Source organism: Gavialis gangeticus, unplaced genomic scaffold, assembly GCF_001723915.1.
Source record: "Gavialis gangeticus isolate Ggan-Ray unplaced genomic scaffold, GavGan_comp1, whole genome shotgun sequence".
In the NCBI taxonomy this organism is placed as follows: domain Eukaryota; kingdom Metazoa; phylum Chordata; order Crocodylia; family Gavialidae; genus Gavialis; species Gavialis gangeticus.
This window is the reverse complement of record NW_017729011.1, coordinates 7,099,013-7,108,437: the sequence shown is the minus strand read 5'-3', so window position 1 is coordinate 7,108,437 and position 9,425 is coordinate 7,099,013. Positions and strand designations below refer to the sequence as shown.

General features: G+C 43.6%; 1 protein-coding gene across 3 annotated transcripts in view; it reads right to left on the bottom strand.

Annotated features, from left to right (window-relative positions):
- The window catches only part of EHMT1 (euchromatic histone lysine methyltransferase 1), a 187,024-nt gene that overhangs the window by 120,723 nt on the left and 56,876 nt on the right, over positions 1–9,425 (bottom strand). The gene's annotated exons all lie outside the window — the stretch shown is intronic.

The following is a 9,425-nucleotide window of genomic DNA, read 5'->3' as shown; positions in this document are numbered from 1 at the left end:
GGGGGGGGGGGGGTGGAGAAAAGACCAATGGTAATGTAGTTGTATTTCCTACATTAGGGCTTTTTCAAATTTTAAGCGCAAATTAAAAAACCTAAATATCTAGTGCCATTTTAATTCCACCAACATCTGGACAACTCTGTGCCTTGATAAAGATTTTTACCCAGCTTTTTCTGAGGCTCAGTCTATGTGGTTCACACAGAAAAGCTCCTTTTACATTTGCATGCTTCAATCAGAGTCTGTAGTTTCTATGCCAACATGCATTTGTAATTCCTTAAAAAGCACATTTTGGGGGAAGAACGGGGAAGAGTTTGAAACATTACAGGTTTTTTCCCCCCATCCAGAAAATCCATTCCCTACCCCCTCTACATGCACCCCCAGCTTTAGTAGCCTGAAAAAGGCCAGAAAGCCATGATCCTAGCCATTCCAACTTTTCCACCTGCTTTAAAATGCAGTGAAGATTCAAGCAAAGGAAAGCCTTTTCGGTCAGTCTGAGGGTGATATATATTTTTTTAATTATTATTCTAGCTCACTGCCCTAGATTTTGGAACAGAAAAGAAAATTAAAATCTTCAGGCAGTATCTTGGCATTAAGAATGACTGTGGTCACAAACCTGTAAAGCAAGCCATACGGGCAGGTCCCAGCCCTGTGCCACAGGCCCACTCAAGAGTCCCAGCAAAGTCAATCAGCCCAGAGCAGATTGCAGAATCAAGGGCATATGCAAGCCACCAAACTCAAAAAGTCAAAGTACTGAGAGGCAAACAGCTGTCACTCAAATGCTATTGGGATACAGAGCAGTTCGATTTTTAACCGGCTGTCAGCAACACCCCTTACCATATCTTGCACTGGCTCCAACTCTATAGTTGGTCCTTTCATGATCAGAACTGTGAGGCATACATGCACACAAAGCCACAACCAGGAAAAAAAAGAAAAAAGCAATCAACACAATTTATGAAAATCATGGGGATACATATTACCACACCAGGGGAAAAAACTGTCTAACACTGTCACTTTCTGCGTCATCTGAAGTTTGTGATAATGTCTTAGAATTTATTAATTCTTATAACACAGGACTGCCAAGAGCTCATTAAGAAGGTACATAGTGGAAGAATATTCTGGCCTGACTACCAAGCTTGGAATGGGCCTTAGACAAACGCAGAACTGACTATCTTAAGAAAGGGATGTCTCATTGCTCACCAAAAAGATGAACTGCTAAGACTGCAGTGGCAAATGTCTCTCTCTATGGAGATGCCTGATCATTTTCTCATCTGTGGGGTGTAGAGGGAGACAGAGCAGAACACATGTACAGGATCCTAGTTGTCAGGGATGGAAAGCATCTATTAGACCCTGAACTTCATCTCCTCCACATGAGCAAAATACGGTCCCCTGGCCCAAGAGGTGTCAAGACTGTAAACAGAAGAAACAATTTCATCTCTGTCTCATGTTGTATTATCTTTGAACCTAGATGAAGCAAGCAGGTCCCTTCTGTTACCCTGGGATTTACACCAGCACAACTCCATAATATCAGTGGACTGGCTCCAGATTTAGACTGGTGCATCTGAGAGGAGAACCAACCCCTTCAGTTTGCCAACCAAAACAACAGCCATGTTTCCATCCTGCTTCTGCCATGAATCTAAGTTCAGTACAGGACAGAATGACTCATGAGCTCTAACCATAAGACCAAGAGGAAGTACTTAGGAGCACACAGCAATGGTTAATCTTTCTCATACCAGCTAGAATTTAGCATGTACAAAGCATTAAAAACGAGTCTTCTGCATGTGGATGGCAGGGGAGCTAGAAAGAATGAGAACTGTCAACTGAGTATGGAACAGACATTAAGCCAGAGGATTTGAAAAGTCATAAGGCAGCTATGTCAGCATATAGGGCTACCATTTCTCCAACAGACTAGTAATGTGTCCCAGCTGCCTAAAGCATATACAGCAGTGATGTACCACCAAAAATTCACGGTAAAGAGAGAGACACCTGTAAAATACTGGGCTCCAGATGACTGAAAGAGACATAAGCCAACATCCTGGGATGGCCTACAGCACCTTGCAAACCTTTGTGCCTGCCACCTATTCTCTCCCCCCTCTTTATTGGGAAGATGCCCAAATGATCCTATCATGATCCTTAAAGAGCATTTCATAACCTTGGACATTTCATCCTGTCATGATCCTCCCTTAAAAGACCAATTATTCAAGTGCACTTTTGGGCAGCAACCTAGAAAGAACAGATATACTTAAAACCCTGCATGGCTCCTAGATTCAGATTTCTCTCTATTTCCCATGCATGTAGCGGTGCACCAATATATCAGCTGGCTATCAAATCAGCACCAATAAAAGGAGAAATGACATTATCAGCAATCAGCTTTTCTTGGTCGTTGTAACCGATTAAATATGGCTGCATAACCAGAGCAACCTGGTGAGTGTAGTCCAGACCCCATGCCCCACCGCTGGCCCAAGCCCACAGCAGAGTACAGGTCCTGTCAAGCAGCAGGAGGGGGCACCAGGGACCTCCAAACTCACCCGACGCTGCTATCTATACAAGGGTCCACCCTGCCTGGCAGCATGGGGAGCGGAGCTGTGGGTAGAAGCTACAGGCAAGAGGGCAATGTGCATGGGAATAAGGCAGTTGATACCTTCCACATTGAGGGCAGGCACAAGGTGGGGGGGGTGTGAGTGAGTGAGAGAGAGAGAGAGAGAGAAATGCAAAACAAACAAAAAAAAGGTTTATGTCAGTAGTTTAAAATGCCTTGCACTATTACTAAATATCAGTTACTGGATCAGCATCAGCCAATATGGTTGGTTAATCATGAACTATTGGTATTGGCCAAGAAAATGTTTATTGGTGTACCCCTCCATGCATGTCTGAAATATAGTGTGCATGGGTCAGATTCTCAGAGAATATAAATTAGTATAGCCGCATTAACTCCAAAAGAACTACACTGAGGTTACTGTAATTATGAATCTTGCCCTACATTTAATGAAGGGATTGATCCTAAAACACTGAAGTCAATAGGAGATTTTATGCTGAAATCAAAGAGAACAGGAACAGGCTACTAGACTGCAAGTTCATTAGAGCTGGGAGAATATCCTCCTGGATGCATGTGAAATGCCAAGCACATCATCAACAAGTAATAATAATCATAATCTGCAGCAGAAACAGAATAAACATAATTGGACAGTTTTATGCTACAGGGGAGTCCTTAGAAGTCCTCTGAGGCCTTCAGAGTGGGAAAGAAAGAGCATTCCATTGTAACATGCAATGGAGACTGATTTTAAATAGCTCCTTGGCAAAACAGAAGTCTACTAGGAGTCTCATAAGTGAACTGTCTTGCCAGTTTTATGGTTCTTAAATAAAACTAAAAGACCACTCTAAAATCAATGCTGGAAAAAGTGGGTGGAGATTTACCCTCCTAGAAGGGGAGTCAGTGCCAAACTCTAGATGGCAACACAAGCGATTATCACCTGTGCTGTTGGGCTGATGGAAATACACTTGGATCCTTGATCCTATGTGCAGAGCCCGTTTCCAGTGGGTGCCTTATGGGGCTATTGCACCCAGCAAGTAAGACAATTACTACTAGCTGGACTAAGTGCTATGAAAAGATCAAGAAACTGAATTAACTCCTACCCCTCTCCTTCCTGTAATGGATTATTCCAGCACTTTTGGGACACCTTGGCAGTAAGGGAAGGGGAAACACACACAACAGATACTGGTGATTTATTGCTTAGTGATTTCTTGCTAACCTTGTGTTGAAACACTGCCTTGGAACTGCCAAGAACCTGTCCTTAATGCTTTCTGGTCATGCAATAAGATAAGATGAGGAAGGAGATAAGCGAGTGTATTTCTACTGAATAAGTGGGGATGCATCCACCTATACCAGGTCTGAATTGGCTCACTACATGCCAAGCTGATACAGTAAAGGACCTGGGACAAAAAGACTCCCACTCATCACTCAGGAAGATGCCCGGGTATAGCACATCATGCCTTCTTCCCTCCTGCCCACACAATAATCATGCTTTGGGCTTGCCTGTATTCACGATTTGAAACTTTTTTGTAATCCCCAAAGTTCACTGCAATTCGAATTGTGCAGAGGCCATGAATGCATAATAGGATCAGCACTGCAACTGGAATACAAGCTAAAACATTCATGACCTGCGTGAGGGACAACATAGGCTTGAGCACTTAGCATTTGTGGTGGGCAGGAGATTGATCATATCAGCCACAAGAAGCCAGGTCTGCCAGTTAGTAGCAGAGCTGTTTGTTCAGCTCGTAAGTCATTTTGTCCTGTGTTGAACTTAGATTCATGGCAGAAGCAGGAGGGAAACATGGCTGTTGTAGTTTGGCAGGCAAACTGAAGGGGCTGGTTCTTGTCTCAGATGCACCAGTCTAAATCTGGAGTCAGTCCACTGATGTTATGGAGTTGTGTTGGTGTAAATCCCAGGGTAAACAGAATGGGCCTGCATGCTTGATCTAGGATCAAAGATAATACAACAAGACAGAGATGAAATTGTCTCTTCACCAGGCACATACATGCTGACCTGTCTCTCTCTCTCTCCAATACCTCCTGTCATCATCAAATACAAAATTGTGAAAAAGCCATCCAGCATTTGCTGTATTAACCAACTAACACTCCCTGGGTACAAAAAAATAAAATCAAGTGACATTTAGCAATCTAAACAGCCAGGTGTGATATGCAATAAGAGTCTCATAGTCCCATCACAGCTGCACTGAAACAGATCTTTAACCATTTTCAGGCAGTTTAAGACAGCTAACCAACTTGCTGGCAAACGCGTACAATGCGCAAGGACAATGTTCCTCATTTAAAAAATGTTTTGTATTTGATGCTGTGTAATTTTGTGGACTTCAATTCCAGCCAGTCCATATTGCTAGCAAAATCCTGCATAAGACACACTATCTACCACAACAGGCATGACCCCATTTTTAATATGTAGAAGGGAAAAAACCCTCATAATCCTACAGAACACAGAGCAAATGGAGCTCTCTGGGGCTACTTGAATACCAGCCTATTAAAATCCAAACCCTCTCCTATAGCAGCTCAATGATTTTAAACAATCAGACATCTTTTCAGCCCAGGTTTTAAGCACTTTGCCTGGCAACTCTGTCTGAAGGGCAAATCATTATGGAAATAGACAATTAATTTTCTTTTATTCTGGAAGAGAGGATTATTGGAATAAATAAAATAATCAGCTTAGACAAGAGCACAATTTGCAACATGGAAAACAACAGGATGTTTGCATTTTTCATTCCCATGAAAAGATTTTCTTGGATTTCTTGGTTTTCAAGATGACTACAGAACTTTTGGAGGTAAATAACCTTGGAGAGCTGACTCCTACCATTCCCCTATTGGTGATCTTCTGGAGGAAGGGAGAAAAGATGACTGCCATTTCAGACTCTATTATTACCATTTTATAAGCAGCTATTTAGAAAGAAAAGGACACAAGAAAAGAAAAGATTCTGATCTCATTTTGTACCAGTGTAAATCTGGAGTAACTTCCCAGAACCAAGGGACAAAATTTATACTAGTGTGGATGAGTTCTGAATCTGCCCCTAAATTAAGTGTAGGAGGAAGGTTACACAGACAATGCTTGCTAGTGAATGCAGAGAAGAAAGTTGCTGCTTTCTGTTCAATTTAAATATCTAATGGTAGTTCATACTACTTGGATCTCATTTTTGGAATGGATCAAGTTAGTAGGTTGTTTCGAATACTTTGGATAGTCAATTCACATATAAGTACTTGTTAAATACCTCGCATTTAACTCCTCATCTCCAGTGGAGAAAGAAGGAGACATAAATGGGGACAATGTTTTATACCAGGAAGAAAGAAGGAATTGACTTACTCATAAGAATTCTATAGGCATTACTGAAATATTCATCTTATAAACTGCTTGTATGTTTAAAAAAAAAAAAAAGTTTAGGAACTTTTGTTCACGGTTGCTAAGGACCCGAGAAAAAACCCAAAGACACTAAGATAATAACTGATGGACACAAACAGTCCAAGGAACACTAAGGACTGTAAAAGCACGGAGAAATTAAATTGATGATCTGGAAAATAAGATAAGATTAAGAGTTATCAAGTTAGTGGAAGATCCTGAAGGAGCGGAGGCAGGAGAAACAGACTTTTGGTTTGCAGCAGATTATGAAGGAGGTTAGGGATGAATAATTGCTAATGCTTGTAATGTTTCTTGGTGAGATGTACCCCCGGAGCAGATCAATTAGGTGACACCCTGTGTCGTTCTCAGGGAACAAGCCACCCTCGTGTAAGGGACTCATGTACTGAAGTTGCTACATAAATCTGAGCCTGCTCTCAGGATTCCAGCGCTGTCCTCCACTATCATGATTCATAACACCAGGAAAAAACGTGTGGCCCTGGGTTTATTCTTCTGCTTTTCTCCTGAGGGTTCTCTGTAAATTCCAGATGTCTGGTCTCATCCTTTCCCCTTAAAGATGATGCAGCACTGGTGAAGAAGGAAGCAGACTGCTAAAGAATTCTTAGTCTAAAAACAGATGTTGCAGTTGTCCTGGTGCCAGTGTCCTGTGATGAAAATTGGCATGTCCACATCATCTTTCAAAGCGAGTTTAAAGAGGAGGTGCCTGTGTGGTAAGCTGACAATCAGCTGATTGGCGACTCCAGCAGGGACAACCCTGGGTCTGGTCAGGGCATGGAGTATTAAAGGCTCCTTGCACGGGGACACCCAAAGGACTTCCCATTCTGGGGACTTTAAACCCAGCCAGAAGCCTCTGATCCTTCGCAACCCAGCCAGAGCTGCTGGGTGCAGGGTTTAAAGTCCTCAGGAGGAGGGGAAGCTTTTCAGCTCTGACTCCCCTTACCCCCACCCTATCCCCCACCCCTACCCCAAGTAGCAGCTGATTGCTGACCCCACTCCAATGCACTAGGACTTTAAAAAAAACAAACAAAACAAACACGTGTAACCCAACTACAAATACCACTTTCTGATATCACTGGTGCATGAGAACCCCAGGATCTCCCTCCCTACGATGCTGCACATGCAGCTTTTAACAGTTCTGACACATGGGCTAGGAACAGACATTACACATAAACTGGTTTAAGCTATTAGAAACTGGTTTAAACCTGTAACAGAAAAGCTGTTCAGTGCACATAAACTAGTTTGAGAATGGCTGAAACCAGTTTGAGATAAACCTGGTTGAATGTAGTATCAGACTTAACTGATGCAATGTCTGTCCCAGACCCCTTGCTGGTTTAAGACAAACCGGACTTCCCCAGCATCCCAGCATGCTTTCTGGGCTGGGCGGGGCTCTCTGCTCCACAGCAGGGCTGGCCCCTCCTCTCTGCTGCCTGGCTGCAGCTCCAGCAGAGACTGCAGGCATCTGCCTGGCTTCTCCCTGCTAAACAGGGATTATTCCCCCCACCCTTCTGCCTTACACCTCTCAGCATTAGCTAGCACACCACATGCTGGCTACAGTCTGTACTGTAGGAGATGACAAAGGCAGACAGGCTTTTTGGAGTTAATCAACAGGTAGCTGGTAATATCCTTCCTTGGAAAAGCTGTTTAAGAAGAGTTTGAACTAATGGAGAGAGGCTTTGTTTTTTAATGGGTTGATAAACACAGGGGTGATAAACATTCCCTGCTGGGCTGCTGGGAGAGGAGAGGGGTGGAACAGAGCATCCTGCCTGGGCCTGGCCATGCCCCCCTCAGCTCAGCCCTGTGGAAAGGAAGGGATGGCTGCTGTAGCATGACACCCCCCCCTCCCCCACTGGCTTCCAGCCTGAGCCACTGCAGGCATATGCCTGAATTTTTTCAGTCCAAAGGGGATGTCTGTGCAGTTAGAACCCAGTTTAGCCTAGCCAGGTTAAACTAATCTGCAAAGATTGAATAAATTCAGGCTCAGGCTTTTTGAATGCCTATCCCTAGCCATGAGGGCTGGGGCAGACAATCAGCTGACTGTTGATTATGGGACCTTTAAAAACCATGTGTGCAGGCCAGGAGGGCTGCATGCACAGATTTTAGACATCCCCGGCATGCAGAGCCCCCAGGATCAGGGACTGGCTCTCTAATCCAGGGATGCGTGCACCACAGATGTAGGATGCACTGCCGCCCATCAACAAACAATGAATTCAGTTAATGCACCATAACCATATAGACTTCCCCAGTGATAAAGAAGGGCAAACTGTTAAGAAGTATTGTTGCACAAACATTTTTGGGCATTTGTGGTATGACATGCAGCAAGGATGCCTATGTGCTTGTGTTTTGTCCCGCCATAAAAACTTCTTGTGTAGTCACAAGGGTGCGGTCTGTTCACAGCCTCATGCATACAAGGATCTATGGTTTCTAAGGAGAATTCCAGTTTCTTTTGTTTCCCTTTCTAATTGTAAACCACTGATGGCAGGCAGGTCAGGAACCAAATCATGCTTTAAGAATGGTCTGAAGTTCACTTCCTCCTTTTCATGAGCTACATTACTTCCTGCCTTTAAATATTACCTTAAAAACCTTCCTGCTTTTGATTCAAAACCCTACGCATCTTTCCTATCTCCAGTGCTCCGCTGTCGCCTCCTTATAAGCAGTATGCTCACAATTTCAGCATTTACATTTCCACTTTTTTCTTCTGATGCTTCATTTATTCTTCCCCTGAAAGTTGTTACATCCCTATCTAAAGTGCTCTCACTCCCCCTCTCCTCCCTTTCACTGTATACTGCTTTCAAAGATAACTTATGGACAATCGCAACACCTTGTTCCCCTGTAATACCTTTTCACCAAGAATGTGAACACACTATCAATGTTCATTAAGTAAGCTTCCTCCTCCTCCTCTGCGATGCAATTATCCTCGTTGCAAAGAAGGGTTAAAAAAAACCAAAACCCAAATCACTTCCTCAGAGTACAGGTCTCTTCATCTATCTGCTTTGACAAGACCAGGTGATGCTCCTTTAAGCCACTGTAGTCCCTGTTCCCTCCCCTTGTAGGGGTGAAGTTATACCAGGAGGGTGAGCGTGCTCCCCTCCTGTCCCCCCAGGCCAAAACTCTGCTGGCTGATTACAATACAGCACAGGGCCTTTTAGCCCACCACCCCAAGATATTCTATGCTCCCTTCTATGCTAACCGAAGGTGAGGAAGTGATTCAGACCAGACAACACAGGTAAAACAGCAGGACCTGAGTGGCAGTGAGCAATGCTGCAGGAGCATGGAGAGTTGAAGCAGCTAGGAGCCAAAAGCAGTTTTGAGAAGTCAACGTGTAGTCAGGAACTGACTTCCAAAGTGGCTAGCAATCCAGGACACGCGTCTGGAAACACTGCTTCTTGAGCAAGATTCAATGAGGCACAAACACAGCCAGTCTCCATGTGTTTCAAAAAAACCCTTGCACATGGCTTCTCAGACCAAAAAAAAAAAAAAAAAAAAAATTCAAAGTAAATAATTACAATGCTTAAGTCC